Source organism: Equus przewalskii, chromosome 25 (genome assembly GCF_037783145.1).
Source record: "Equus przewalskii isolate Varuska chromosome 25, EquPr2, whole genome shotgun sequence".
In the NCBI taxonomy this organism is placed as follows: domain Eukaryota; kingdom Metazoa; phylum Chordata; class Mammalia; order Perissodactyla; family Equidae; genus Equus; species Equus przewalskii.
In genome coordinates this window covers 44,406,147-44,419,589 of record NC_091855.1, presented here as the reverse complement: position 1 = coordinate 44,419,589, position 13,443 = coordinate 44,406,147, and the positions used below count along the sequence as shown (strand labels likewise).

Here is a 13,443-nt window from a genome sequence, read left to right as displayed (position 1 = left end):
GATGAAAGACTATATGGAGAAATCGAGAGAGAGATCCACTGTTCCAACTGAGTGCAGCTCCTGCCAACTCATAAGCTGAATGGTACCACACAAGTAGACTGAAGGGACAGTGAGAAAAACTGCCCCGTCAAGACCAGCAGAACTGTCCAGTCATCCCAAAGAGTAAGGAGAAATATTAAATTGTTGTTGTATGAACACATGCTGTGAATTCAGAGGAGGGTCATAGGATTACGGCCTGGGCTAACATGAGAAAATAACAGAATTTTAGAGGTCATCTTATCCAAGCCTGTTGTGAATAAGTGGGAACCAGAAAAAGAGAGGAAAAGATCTTTCAAGGTCCTGTTATCTTTCCCGAGCAATTTGGCCAGAACTAGGTCTCCCAACACCCAGTATACTTCAACCTACAGGAGGCAAGGGTGGGGAAGAACTTTGGGAGATGAGGAGCAGCTGGCTATGTGGAAAGGAAGTTGGTGAGAAATCACAGGGCTCTTACTGCACTTGTCCTTACCCACCATGTCTAAGCTGGAACTGAATCAGCAGCTAACAAGTGAGAGCATGGAGAGATGGACAAGGACGTATCTGATCTACAAATGGAGCTCAGAGCTTAAAAACATGGAATCAGATGAATAACCTTCCTGTCTAGAATACTGGATCATCTCTAAAGGCAGGAATACTTTTATCTCTAACATAAAAACCTCCTGTTGCTGTTGTGGTCATTTCCACATTTTATGTTCTGAGATGAGAACACAGCCACTCTGACAACCATTCGGGCTTGAGTTCTTTCTTAGCTTCCATCTGTCAAGCCAACACAGAAATCCTGTTTTCCAATCAGTTATAGTTGAATTTGTAGCTATAAGTTGAATCTCCCAGGTATTTCTACAACTGCTAAATTAACCCGGACCATGGCCATGGCAGCCTCTCTTACCCTTCCAACCACCCCAATTCCTCTCAGGTATTAGAATATTATACTAAGCTTTTTATCTCCTTAAGAGTCTTTTCTCCTCTGGATCCTTCAAATCTCAGGCAGATTCTCTAAAAACCTTATCTAAGTAGGTCTCCTTAGTTTTACATCATAGCAGTTTGTCCATTTCTTTCCTAGAATGTCTGTCAAGCTGTGATGACATATTTTTGTGTACCTGTTTCTTGTTACCTCTTCATCCACAAGGAGCACATCTGTCTCCTTTCACTGCTGTATACTTGAAACCAAGCCTAGAATACAACAGGAACTCATCTGTTTGATAAATGCCTGCGTGAAAGTACTAACTACCAAGAAGTGTGGTTTAAGCCAGCTTCCTTGGCATTCTAATGACCATTCTGCTTTTAAATCCTGAGTAGCAGAATGCTTGTTGTCATAGTTTGGCTGGCAGGAGAGCAGATCAGATGCAGGCAATCATTTTTTAAAAATTCTTACTGGCAGTGGAACATTGAAACAAAGTAATTAGAGCTAAAGAGCAGGAAAAAACAGAATATTGTAGAAATTCAAGGTAGCAAGAGCTCACTTCAGTCTAGGGTACAGGAACCATGAAGGTAATCAGACTTACCCAGGACTAAAAAACACTATCTACAGTTGAAAACAGGCTATGTGTGCTCTGCAAAGATATGGAGGTGTGACTAATTAAAACTCTTTAAGGAAGACCAAGTGATCCATAAAGCAGTGTGTTTCCAAGTGTGGACTTCAGGACACCTGCATCAGAATCATTAGGGTGCTTGTGCAAACTGTAGGTTCCTGGGCCCTACCTATCACTTGATCTGAAATGGGTCTTGAGCATCTTTCTTTTCTTTCCTTTTTTTGGTGAGGAAGATTAGCCCTGAGCTAACATTCGCTGCCAATCCTCCTCTTTTTGCTGAGGAAGACTGGCCCTGAGCTAACAACTGTGTCCATCTTCCTCTATTTCATATGTGGGACCCCTGCCACAGCACAGCTTGATAAACAGTGAGTAGGTCTGTGCTCTGAATCTGCGAACCCCGGGCCATGGAAACGGAGTGCATGAACTTAACTGCTATGCCATTGGGCTGGTGCTTCAACAAGAACCCCAGGTAAGGCAGTTTTAAAATACATTCATCAATTTCTTGACAATCCTCCCCTCAAAAGGTAGCACTTAATGTCCCTCCCTTTGAGTGTGGGCTGCACTTAGTGACTTGTTTGTAACAGAGTAAGGTAGAAGAGATGGTGGGGGACTTCAGAGACTGACTAGGCCATAAAATGCACTGCGGCTCCCTCCTTGCTCTCACAAATCAATCACCTGCGTGTAGTGAGGACATTACACATGTCGATGGACAAGCCCAGATGGCAAAGTACTGAGGCCTCATGCCCACAGCCTGTGAGGAACTGCAACCTCTCAACAACAGCCTGCTGAGGGACCTTCCGGAAGCAAATCTGCCAGTCCCAATCAAATCTTTGGATGCCTGCAGCTGTGGCTCTTAACTAAAACCTCTTGAGAGCGCCTGAGCGAGAACCATCCAGCTAAGTCATTGTCAAACATACGACGCCCAGAAACTGCCATAACAAATGGTTTTAAGTTGCTAAGTTTTGGAATAATCTGTTAGAGAGCAGTAGATAACTAATACACTACAGACAACACGTTAAAGTTTGAGAACTCCCAAGTTAACAGCAGAGGTCACACCAAGGGATGTATTGTGAAAATACAGAGCAAAGGTAAGTGGAACCAGACAGAGGGATGAGTAGTACAAGTTTAATTCTGTAGGCAGAAAGAGTAGCCAATGAGTCCCTAGTAGGAGAGTGTCAGGATGTTACCAAAATAACTTTATACATGCACCTCTATCAGAATTTTGTATCAGGTAAAAATGAGTTAATAAACTCTATACCAAGTTAATCAAAGGGGTGGGGAGGAAGAAAGAAGCTAATAGTTATAAACTGCTTACTGTGCCTGAAGCACAGAGCTAGATGCTTCACATCTATGACAGGATCTAACTTAATTTTCAGAACTCGGTCAGGTGACTATGATCATCTCCAATGTATAGGAACGGGGACTGAAGAAGTTAAGAAACTTGTTCAAGGAATCCTAGCTGGTAGGTGCTGGAGCCAGCACTTGAGTTGTCTCACTCCAAAGTTCACACTCATCTCACGCAGCTACCTTCGAAATTCCCAAGTAAAATAATTGACAGATTACAAGCTGGTGATATAGGAAACTCCAGGGCAACAGCTAGGCAGCGGCATAGAACTTTTTAAGAAGTTGACAATTTGCATATAAATGATAAAAATGCCAGAGAATCACAACTAGAAGGACCTACAACTAGAATACACAACTGTGTACTGGGGAGCTTTGGGAGAAGAAGAAGAAAAAAAAAAGATTGGCAACAGATGTTAGCTCAAGACCAATCTTTAAAAAAAAAGAAAAAAAGTGAGGAGCAATTCCAGAGCAAATATTTAGGAAAAAGAAAAAAAGCCAGAGATTTCATATATTTGGACCAACTGTGAACTTGATGGCTGAAGACAGTTCAATATGGATAGAAACAGAAATAATTTATTGAAAAGAAAACATGAACTTTAAGGAAAGTCCCTACTAGGATTGTATAACATATTTTAAAAGTTTTATTAGAAAAGGATATTTAAATAAGGGAAATTCACCTATTTCTACTATCTTAACTAAACTTATTTCTCTACATTCCCTTTCAACCAGATGCTAGATTCAAAAGCTAGTTGTAAAAAATAAAACCAAATAACACAGAAATGTATATAGTGAAAGAATTCTCTCCTCATCGACCCATCTGCATCCTGCACACACTTTCACGTCTTTATGTCCTCTAGGAACTGGTACGCAGGAGGAAAACAGATTTGGGATCCTGGTGATCAGAATACCAAGGACACCAAACCTACAGTACCACAGAGTAAAGAAATGTCGCAATAGCCAGGGTTTGGAATGTACAGAAATTATCTTTGGAAAAAGACAATTTTACTAAGCAATATAAAAATAAAATGAGCACACAAAAGAGAGCATGCGGGGGAGTTACGGACATCAAACTATGATCTAAATCATCATCATGAAAGTGTTCACACTCTCTTCTCCAGATAGATGGGTATGAGACAGAAGAAACAGGCCACAACGTTGAGAACCTGTACTTTTCATGGCAGCTGAGAGACAGGTTGAATGACAACTTACGCGTTAGAAATAATGGAAGGGAATACAATGGCCACCCTCTTCTTTAATAGGAAATAGCTGTATTGTAAACCCAAGATTAAGGAACAATTATTAGATGCCTTGGATGAAGAAAAGGAGACACAGTCAAGAAATACTCAGGAGGTAAGGGAAAGGGAGGCTGAGTTGAAGCTGACACCCATGTTTGTGGATATGGCGCCACTGAGACAGAAAAGACACAAAAGGTTGGCAGAGAGGAATGGCAGGGCAGGCTGAATCCGGTTTTGGACACGCCATGGGAGGGACGATTAAGCGAGGATACTACTGAAAGCACACCTTGATATTTGCTATTTGGGTCTGAAGCTCAGGAAAGAAACCTGGGCTAGAGACATTCTGTAGAATTATCAGCATAAAGATGGCAACTCTGGAAGGAAATGACACTGCCCAACAGTGTAGAATGAAAAGATAGAACCACCAAGGACAAATATTTCAGAGAGAAAAAGAGCTGGGGTCCACAATGGACCCTCAGAAAAGGCAGCCAGAGAGACAGAGAACGAAATCCAGACACTAGAGTCTAATGCCTGCCACAGGCCTACACATGCAGCCATAAATCTTTATTTATAACTAGCTTCCAAGATCGCCTGGAGCACCTCTGGGGGACTTCATGAAGGAAAGAGGGAAGGATGATGTACCTGCTTTTCCTCATCACCAAATTCACCCTGTCCCCTTATTCTTTCTGACTTTTCAAGAGCAATCCTTTCAACTCCTTTAGCTATTTCATCTATTGTTTAACTACATATTTCTAAAAAGTCAGAATATACTGCTTCCTTGATTTTCTATTTAGGTCACTGTCTTGTGGCTTCCTACTCTGGATTTAGCTTTCCTAAGCCCTTCCAAACACATACTTTTGCTTTCCCTCTATGTCCTCATGAGGTTCTGTCACAGTTTTGGTTAAATAAATATTGTTTTTAATTTTTATTTATAAAAGTAGTAGACATACATACCTTTAAAAGTCAAACTGTGTAATTTAATGTTTTTCTCCACTCTCAATCCTTGTTCATAATGGTAAGCACTTTTAACTCTGGTATCTGCCGCCCTACTTCTAAACAGCATGCTTGCGCTGCTTGTCAATGATTCTTTAGCTCCCTCCTCCTCCATTATCTATTAACTTCTTAACATAGGCAGTAAAAATTTAGCTCTCTGACATCCTGCCCACCATCCAATATCCCTTCTCTTCTTCCCCCAATCAGTTATCATGATACTTGGCAAAATTATTCAGTTTACACTATGTAAATATTACTTACAGCCACACTAGGAATGCATTTTCATTCTTTTTATTTATTTTTTAATGTTTTTGGCTTTGGGAGATAATTTTGTACACTTGTTTTCTACGTATCTCTCTTTACTAATTCACCCTTAAACTTTGTGACAGAAATGTAAATCTCCTCTCAAATACTTTCAAAAAGTCAAGTAATCTTTGTTTTCCCTGTAGATATCCATATCTGGAGGCCTCTGTCCTGTTTTCAAGGCCTGCTGTGTTCGATTTCCTGTGCTGGATCCTAAGCTTCTCTCTTTCTTGGTATTCTCTCTTGTTATGGCAAAATATATTTCACAAATAGCTCCTGAGGAGGGGTAAGTAAATGATTTAAGACCTCACATGAGCCAGAATGTTGATTCTATCTTCACATTTGATTGATAGTTTGGCTGGGTAAAGAATTCAAAGAATCATTTTCTCTCAGAAAATCTCCCCAACTTTAATGAGAATAATTGACATATAATATTGTGTAAGTTTAAGGTGTGCAATCTGATTATTTGATACATACATATATTGTGAAATCTTTACCACAATAACGTTAATTAACACATCCTGATTTCACATAATTACCATGTTGTTGTTGCTGTTATGGTGAGAACAATGAAGATTTACTCTACTGCAACTTTCAAGTATATGCTGTATATTAGAACTTTTCCATCTTTTAACTAGAAGTTTGTACTTTTTGACCAACATCTCCCCATTTCTTATACTCCCCAGCCCCGGCAACAACCACCTACTATCTGCTTCTATGAGAGTCTGTTTTTTTTAAGATTCCACATATAAGTGATATCATACAGTATTTGTCTTTGACTTAAATTTAACTTAGTATAATGTCCTCAAGTTTCATCCATGTTGTTGCAAATAGCAGGATTTCCTCCTTCTTATGGCTGAATAATATTCCATTTTGTGTGTGTGCATGCATATATATATGCACACACACCCCACATTTTCTTTATTTATCTGTCAATGGACACCTAAGTTATCTCCATGTCTTGGCTATTACAAATAATGCTATAAAGAACACGGCAGGTCAGATATCTCTTCAAGATAGTGATTTCATTTCCTATGAATATATACCCAGAAGTGGGATTGCTGGGTTATATGGCAGCTCTATTTTTAATTTTTTGAGGAACCTCCATACTGTCTTCCATAACAGGACTAATTTACATCCCCACCAACAATGCACAAGAATTCCCATTTCTCTGCATCCTTGGTAGCATTTATATCTTGTCTTTTTGATAAGAGACATTCTAATAGGTATGAGGTGGCATCTCATTGTGGTTTTGATTTGCATCTCTCTGATGATTAGTGATGCTGAGCACCTTTTCATGTGCTTATTGGCTATTTGTATATCTTCTTTGGAAAAATGTCTATTCGGATCCTTTGCCCATTTTTTAATTGGATTATTTGGTGAGGCCTTTTTTTTTGCTATAGAGTTGCAGGAGTTCCTTATATATTTGGGATATTAATCCCTTATCAGATACGTGATTTGCAAATAATTTCTCCCACTCTGTAGGTTGCCTTTTCATTTCTGCTTTTGTTGCTTGTACTATTGGTATGATATCAAAAAAATCATTCAAGACCAATGTCTAAGAGCTTTTCCTCTATGTTTTCTTCCAAGAGTTCTATGGTTTCAGGTGTTCCATTTAAGTCCTTAATCCATTCTGAGTTAATTTTTGTGGGTGCTATAAGACAGGGGTCCAATTTCACTCTTTTATATGTGAATAGCCGGTTCTCTCAGAATTTTAAAGGCCTTGATCCATTTTCTTCCAGTTTACAGTGATGTGGAATAGTATGATGCCATTCTGTTACAATCCTTTGTGACCTATTTTTCCCCATTCCTTCTCTTTAACCTTGATGAATTTAAATTTTAATGTAGCACAGATTCAGTATCTGTAGTACATTAGCATTCAATCCAGATACATTGTGAGCCTTCTGTCATTTACTGCATTGGGCATTGAACCTCTTAATCTAGAAATTCAGGTCCTACAGTTCTGGGAAATGACCTTCTGTTAGTCTTTGATAATTTCTCCTCCTGTTCTCAGTTCTTTTTGTAACTCCTCTTTATCACAAACTAGATCTCCTAGAGAGACTTCAGTTTATACTGTATCTTTCTTAATTTTCATCTCTTTGAATTTTTATACCACTTTCTGAGAGGTTTCCTTGACTGTATTTTCTAACCCTTTTATTGAATTTCTTTCCAATACCATAAATTATCCCCTCCCCAATGGTCTTTTTTCAATGCACCATGTTCTTCTTTCACGAATATAATGGTTGTTGAACTGTCTTCCTCTTTATTAAACCTTTGAAAACACAAATTATAGGGTTTTTCTCCCTTTTTTTTTTTAGGAAAAAAAAGTAGTCTAAAAGGACTTCTGCAAGGCAAAGGAAACCATGAACAAATGAAAAGACAACCCACTAACTGGGAGAAAATATTTGCAAATCATATATCTGACAAGGTGTTAATCTCCAAAATATACAAAGAGCTCATACAATTCAGCAACAAAAAAATAAACAACTCAATCAAAAAACGGGCAGAGGATATGAACAAACATTTTCCCAAAGAAGACATACAGACGGCCATTAGGCACATGAAAAGATGTTCAACATCACTAATCATTAGGGAAACACAAATCAAAACTACAATGAGATATCACCTCACACGTTAGAATAGCTATAAGTACCAAGACAAAAAATAACAAATGTTGGAGAAGATGTGGAGAAAAAGGAACCCTCATAAACTGCTGGTGGGAATGCAAACTGGTACAGCCACTATGGAAAACGGTATGGGGATGTCTCAAAAACTTAAAAATAAAATACCATATGATTCAGCTATCCCAATACTACTGGGTATTTATCCAAAGAACACAAAATCAACAATACAAAGAGATCTATGCACCCCGTGTTCACTGCAGTGTTATTCACAATAGCCAAGACGTGGAAGCAACCCAAGTGCCCATCAAGTGAAGAATGGATAAAGAAGATGTGGTGTGTACATATATACAATGGAATACTATTCAGCCATAAAAAAAAGACAAAATTGTCCCATTCGCAACAGATGGACCTTGAGGGTATTAGGTTAAGAGAAATAAGCCAGAGAGAGAAAGACAAACACCATATGATTTCACTTGTATGTGGAAGATAAACACGGATAAAGAGAACAGCTTAGTGCTTATCAGAGGGGAAGGGCATTCGTCGGGGAGTGTGCAAATGGGGTAAAGAGGCACATATATACGGTGACGAATAAAATCCAGACTATTGGTGGTGAGCACAATGCAGTCTATACAGAAACTGATAAATAATAATGTACATCTGAAATTTCACAATGTTATAAACCATTATGACCTCAATTTTTTAAAAAAGTAGTCTAGTTTCCTCTCCAGGTTTTTTTTATTCCTGTTTGTTTTCACCTCTGATTATCCTGAAATACCTGGAGATTCTTGGCTGTTCTTCCAAGTTTAAGAGAGGTGCCAAAACGCTGGACTGAATGTTTTGTATGTGTGAGGGCTGGACCAGAGGATAAGTGAGCAGAGATTAAGCAGCTTCACTGGAAAACAGGCAAATGTCGGTATTTATATTTTTGTGTAAGCCAGTTTTCCCAGATAAGAATCCTCCAATCTCCTTTTCAGGCAATATACAAAGGGCTAACAGAGTTCCAGGAAGCGAGCTAAGAAACAGGGTGGAGTAAGCATCTCACCACTCAGTGGGCCCCTGTTTTCAGTATGCAGTCCCCAGGTGTAAATGCTCTTTGATTCAACCTCTTTAGAAAACAAACTGCTCAGTTTCTACTAGGGCAGAGAGAGGGCAGTTGCCTGACTGGGCAGACTGCAGGAAGTGATACGGGGCCCTTATACAGGTATTCAGCCACTCCTGTTTCCACTTCTACTTGTACCTCCACCCATAACAGGAGCCAGCAGAACTCATTCCTGAACTTTCTGAATATTGTAGCATGACTCAGCAAGATTCTTGTTGCTACCAGCCCACCACTCCCAACCCTAACTCCTCCCCTTAGGGACTTGGTTTCAGCTCACTCTGGTTTACTAAGTCTATTACATGTTATGTTATGCTGTGCTGTGTTGTGTAGTATAGTGTTACATGCACTAATTCATCCACCTATTTTCCATCGGGCAAGACTAAGTTTAATTCTTTATCAGCTAGTCTTCTCTCCTATTTTTGATACTCCCTTTTTAATTCTTTTACCACTATTTAGTGAATGAGGGGAGGGAGAAAAGATAAATGTACTAACGTTTAACTGGAAGTCCTATATGCTAACACTTAATTTCCAATTTTGGAAAGGAGATTGTGAGACTGAACTACAGTTTTCTTCCTTGTTTCCAAAACATTTTGATAGCAATGTTTTTGAATTTGAGAAAAGAATTGCAAGTGTCCCTTCTTTGTTCAGCTCTGGAACTGCTGGACAGAAGCATAACTATCTATTCATTGAAAGTTTGAAAAAAGCCAATTATGAAATTCTGAGTTTGGCAATCTGGAAGTGGGCAGATGGCATTTTTATCACTTTCTCAATTTCTTCTATAGTTACTGATGCATATGGATTCTTTTCTGAAGTTAATTTTGATAACATATTTTCCTAGAAAATTATCCATTTCTTTAGGTTGGTTCTAATTTATTTGCACAAAAGGTTCCTTTATAATAATTTAAATTCTACTTTGCCTGGTCTTCTACCCAGCCCTCATTTCGTTCTTTGCCTGTGTTCTCTTCCTTTCTCCTGGATTAAATAACCAGTGGTTTATCTATTTTATCGCCTCCCTTCTCATCGCCCCTCAAAAAACCCCAAAGCTTTAGATTTATTATTTCCACTGTTTTTCAAATTCATTAATTTCCACCTTTAACTTTATTAGTCCCTTATATTATTACTTCCTGAGATTCATTCTGCTCTCTTTTTTAACCTATTAGTTTAATAATGTATTTATTGTCATTCTTTCTTGTTTAATAATGTTTTTAAAGCTACAAGTTTTTTTGAGTACCAAAAATAGTATTCTATAGGTTCTGATACATTGTTTATTAGTGTTAATTTCTATATATATTGCCATTTTGGCTTGCATTTTCTCTTTGACCCATGAATTCTGTGTTTTAAGTTCCACTTGTTTGTTTCTAATTTTATTGGTTTCTATTTTTATTGCTCTTCATTCAGAAAATGTAGCCTGGAAAGATCCGTTAGTTAGGCTTATTAATCATATTAACAGGACCACTGCTTAAAGTTGTGCAAATTACATATTGCCCTACCCTAAGGAAATAATTTACTTTGTAGTAATCATAGATCTGAATAGTTACTACAATTTCCTGGCACACAGCCGTAATGTATCCTCAGAAAGGGACGCTTAAAAAAAAAAAATTTCATGAAGTTGTACTATGGGCTAGTGAGACACTGTATATTAAGACCTGCATCTTTTTTCCCTCAATTTAATGTGTCATAATGGCCTGAGAGAGGAAAGTCTCCTTTGTCACTCTTGTGTTTCTATTAATTTAGCTCAGATTTTATCTGTCACATATTCTGGGGTTCTATTTATCATTTGCCATTCTACTATTAAAATTTTAAAATACGAAAATAAATTTAAAATAACTGCCCTTAAAACAGCAATTGTTAAGTGAACCAGAATAACCAAGAACAGAGTGTGTGAGTGTACAAAGAGGTGTGGAAATTCTACATTGCAGATCAGTGGGGAAAAGAGAGACTGGGCAACAAGTCGTAACACATACAAAAAAACACAAAATTGGATCCCTACCACACAATGTGCACAACTTCCAGGTAGATTAAAGGTTACGAAAACTTTAAGACAACAGGGAAGAATATCTTTAGCGCCTCAGGTAGGGAGGAATTTCTTTAAAAAGACACAAAAAGTACAAACCATATAAGAAAAGAATGACAAATGCAGGTGCGTTAAAAGTAAGAACCTCTTACTTATGCACCCCTATGTTCACTGCAGCATTATTCACAATAGCCAAGACGTGGAAGCAATCCAAGTGCCCAGTGACTGAGGACTGGATGAAGATGTGGTATTATACAATAGAATACTACTCAGCCATAAGAAAAGGACAAAATCGTCCCATTCACAACAACATGGATGGACCTTGAGGGTATTATGTTAAACGAAATAAGACAAACACCATATGATTTCACTCATATGTGGAAGATAAACACACAAAGAGAACAGTTTAGTGGTTACTGGAAGGGGAGGTATTTGGAGGGTAGGCTCAAGGGGTGAAGAAGTACATTTATATGGTGACTGATAAATAATAATGTACCACTGAAATTTTAGTTATAAACTATTATGACCTCAATAAAAAAATAAAAAACATCAGGAAAAAAAGAACCTCTTCCATTAAAAGACAACATCAAAAGAATGAAAAGATATACCATCAAGCGGAAGAAGATATCCGCCACATGTTAGTATCTGGAATATAAAATCTCCTAAAATGATTAAGGAAAAAAAATCCACTAGAAACTGAAGACTTGAAGAGGCACTTCACAGAAGAAACAAAAGCCAATAAAAATATGAAAAGATGTAACACTTCATCAGTAATCAAGGAAATATAAATTAAAATCACAATGAAATATTATTTTTATACCTCCCAGACCGGCAAGAATTAAAAAATCAGATAAAATCAAATTTTGATGAGGATGTGACATTACTTGACCTTTTTCTTATATGTTACTGGTGGGAATATAAATTAGCACAATTGCTTTGAAAACAATTTGGCCTCCTCTAATGAATGAGGATGCACATACTCTGTGAACCAGTAATTTTACTACTGGATATACACCTTAAGAAACTCTTGCACAAGTGTACCAGGACACATACAGGACAATTCATAGCAGCAACATTTGTAATAGAAATAGCTATAAGCAATCCAAATGACTCTGAACCAGAGAATGGATAAATAAATTGTGACATTTTCATATAATAGGATATTATATAATCATAAAAATGAGCATGGTAGTGAAAGTGAATTATAGCTAGTGTCAACATGGAACACAATTTGAGCAAAAGAAAGGAAAAAGGAGAAGAATACATAAAATAGTATTCCATTTATACAATATTTAAAATCTTCACACGATACTGATGAGGGATCCATATGTGGTAAAACTTAAAGACAGTCAAGAAAATAATAACACGAAATTCTTGTTCCTGGTTGCCTGGTAGGTGGGGAATGAAGAAGGGGAAGCAGGCTGGGAGAGCCGCAGTGTGACTGAGTTTAAGGCATTGTTGATGATCTGTTTCTTAACCCAAACAGGTGCTCATTCCCTAAACATATTTATACTGAAAACACGTAATATTCTTCTGTATGTAAAGAACTTAATAAAAATTAAAACTTAATTGTAAATAATTGCTCAGATTTAGCTGATTAATAAAATTAAGCAGTTTTTAAAATTTTAAAATAAGAGTGGTAGCAATGTGGATTTTTATGATCAAATATTTCAAAGACAAATTCTTCCACTCCTCCAAACCCAAAGTTCTTGTGGTCAAGATTCCTGGAATCAGGGCCATATGAAGAAATATTAGTGTTAAAATAAATTTGGCACTTAAAAAATAAAGAACAGATTTTGTTGGGTATCTACCACATGCAAGGTGAACTTCAGTACACTCCTTTGCTATCCTTCCCATATGGAAGGTGCTGGGCCTGATTCCTTCCAAGGGGACATGTTGGAAAAAGACTATTAGAAGTTAGGACTTTAGGTTCTAACGCTAGTTCAGTCGCTTTCTCACTAGATGACTGAAGGAGCTACAAAATCTTAGAAAGCTTCAGTCTAGCCATCTGTAAAATATAGATAAAAATAGCTATGTCACAGGGCTGCTGTAAGAAACAGGCCACAAATGACGCAGGTAGTGTGCAGAGTCATTAAGAATTTGGCCTCTGGAGTACACTACCTGGCTCCAGCCTGGCTCTAGCACTCACTCACTGGCTTTAACTGTGGTACCCCCACAGCTAAAGGAGCCTGACATGTAGAAGGCGTGGAACAGAACCTGGCACACAAAAAGCATGTGATATGTGATTGTGATTCAGGCTGTT

The 13,443-nt window shown here is 37.9% G+C and overlaps 1 protein-coding gene across 18 annotated transcripts in view; it reads right to left on the bottom strand.

The window, feature by feature from the left end:
• MARK3 (microtubule affinity regulating kinase 3) overlaps window positions 1–13,443 on the bottom strand; it is a 103,650-nt gene that overhangs the window by 43,494 nt on the left and 46,713 nt on the right. The window lies entirely within an intron of this gene.